We start from the raw sequence: 2,683 nt of genomic DNA, 5'->3' as shown, positions 1-2,683 counted from the left end.
GTCCATGTCATCCTAGATGGTCTTTTCTTTGAGAATGAATCACATTTCCACATGTGAATAACATTTTTACTTATTTTCTGTTTGTAGAGTTTTTTCGAGATTGTGTCCAAGATATTGTGAAGGTTTCTGCAGAGACTGCACTCTGTTACATGCTTCTGAAGAGTGTTATTTTGTTGTTACAACAAGCAATTAGTTTTGTTGCATTTAAACCATTTAGCTAACTGGTATTTAGAGGTTGTTGCTTAAAGTATTTTTAAGGGTTAGAAATCCACAGGTGGGAAGAGGCTAGGAGGTCTCTATTCTCTGGACTTGGCAAGCAGAAGAAGGTTTGCTGTGAAACCCCTGTGAGGCTCCCTGGTCTCTAGGCTCCTTATACTTCCAGAGACAGGAAAGACACAGACTACATATATCGCTTATTTTTGCTTTTGAGAAGCGAAATGTCTCCTAACTCATTTTTAATGAGTAAAAAGGAGCTAATACCCAAAATGATCCCAGCAGTCACAGAGCTCTAAAAGCTAAGCTCTGCCACTTTTCTCAACCCTAGACTCTGATGCTCCTATCCTGACATTTCATAGGTAAAAGGGAGAAAACTCTGTCTTGTCTTCCAGTTCTATCTGGCAGATCTCAAGAGTGCCCCACTTCATTATACAGTGCTGCATGTAGGTTCCCCAAACCTTTTGGTTTTGAAGAGGCAAGTAACTTGAAGCTGGACATAGTTAAAATTGAACCCAATTCATATCAGCATGACATCAGAACACACAGATTTTGCCTATATTCTCTAACCTGAGACTGAATAGCACACATATTTTGTTCAGTGGTTGTCCATGTTTATATGATTCTAATTCTGCTCATTTTGGGGGTCACGTGTTGGCTAATTATCCTGCTTCTGCAGTTGACCTGTGTTTGCTTAAAACCTTGCCTTAGTCTCATCACATCACGATGTACTCCACTATATCTGATATTAGGTTCCTTAATTAATAAAAAGAAAACTTTTCTATATACTCACTGACTGTAAAAGTCTACCTTTCTGGTTTATTATACCCATACAGATAAAGACTATAAAGATTTTATAATACATGTTAGATGCATATGTGGCAACACCTTTTGAATGTAAAGATAAGTAACAGTTTTTTTCTAATAAATTTTCAGTAATATTCATTTTTCAGGGAGATGTGCCCATGGTTTGAATGTCTTTCTGTCTATTTCTGTTCAAAATGTGGGCCACTGATCAGAGCCAATCTGAGAGATGTTAGCTGCTGATCTGTGACAAACTGCAGACACTGAAATTATGTGTTTATAAATTTTATAGCAATTTGTGGGAGCTATTTCTTATTTGTAGAAAGTGATGATAATACAAATGACCTTGTATTCTTATGTCTTTTTTTCTGTATTTTATTTTATAGTAATTATTTTATAGTTATTTGTCTGTGATAGATCGGAAAAAAATTTAAAACCTATCATTGTGTTTAACCAAAATTGGTGTGATAATCAGTGCCGTAGTAACTATATATATGGCTGTAAGTGTAAGTATACTAGTGGAAGCATGCGTGTAAGTGTTGCAGAACAGCTGGAGAACTCTAGTCAATTCAAGAATTTAGATCAGCAGAATTTAAGAGGATCAGGTAGTGTCAATGTGAGGGATACCTGAAGGCAAGAAAAACACTGCAAGGGTTAGCATATGACATGGGAGAGGACAGTCTGGCTCAAAATGACAGTGGAAAGAAAAAAGAGAAATAAGACTTGACAGATTGTTAATAAAGAATATTTGTAGGCCTGAACCCATTTTCTTACGGTATATGGCCATGCCATTAAATGAACCAAATCATACAAAAGGGGTTTCAAGAAGAATACAATGAACTTTGTAACTGTTTTGGAAATGCAAGACTTTAATGAAATAAAATGAATATATTCTGCATGTATATGTGGCTAAAGACCTATTAATCTCAATAGTATAATTCCTTAGGTTTCTTAAAATGTGCAACTTTGTTTATTATAAACTTTTCTAAGAGGAAAAAGAACTTCGTGTACATGTTTTATGAGATGCTTCCTCCTTGCACATCATTTTTAGGGAAAAAATGGTAACTCAAGAAAAAATAGTTTTTAAGTCTGAGGAAAAAAACTTGATGGAGAAATGATTGAACAGAAATGTCAATTTTAGTCTTATTTTTTTCTGTTGATAACAACCTACAATAGTTGCAAAAGCTATGAGATTATTTTAGGAACATATTTTTATGTATCTAACCAAGCTGATTTTTAAAATAAAAACAAGCAAAGCATGAACCAGCAGTGACTGTTTTTCCCACAATCTGTTAGAATATGTTTAGAATAGATAAATAACAGAGACAATTAAGTTCAGAAAAATAAATACCTCAGAATCTAAACTAATGCAACTATTCCAAATTGGTAAGGGAATTAGAGATGTTTATTCTTATAATAGTATTTGTTAACCTATTTATTTGAGAATATCTTCAAGTTTATAAGCCTAGGGTAGCCTAAGTAAAATTCTCTAGTGGATATTTTGAAAGCCAGACTTAAATGGTTTGTTTCTTTCAACATCTGTGAATAGAGAATGACAAATTAGAGGGCCTTGGTTAGGATAAAAAGAAATATGTTGTAGTGATTTCAGGTATGATCAAGAAGAAATGTTTGATGTGATTTTATGAACAAGCTTCCATTTTACATG

The sequence above is a fragment of the Galeopterus variegatus genome, unplaced genomic scaffold (assembly GCF_000696425.1).
Source record: "Galeopterus variegatus unplaced genomic scaffold, G_variegatus-3.0.2 Scaffold3084, whole genome shotgun sequence".
NCBI lineage: Eukaryota > Metazoa > Chordata > Mammalia > Dermoptera > Cynocephalidae > Galeopterus > Galeopterus variegatus.
This window is presented reverse-complemented; position numbering follows the sequence as displayed.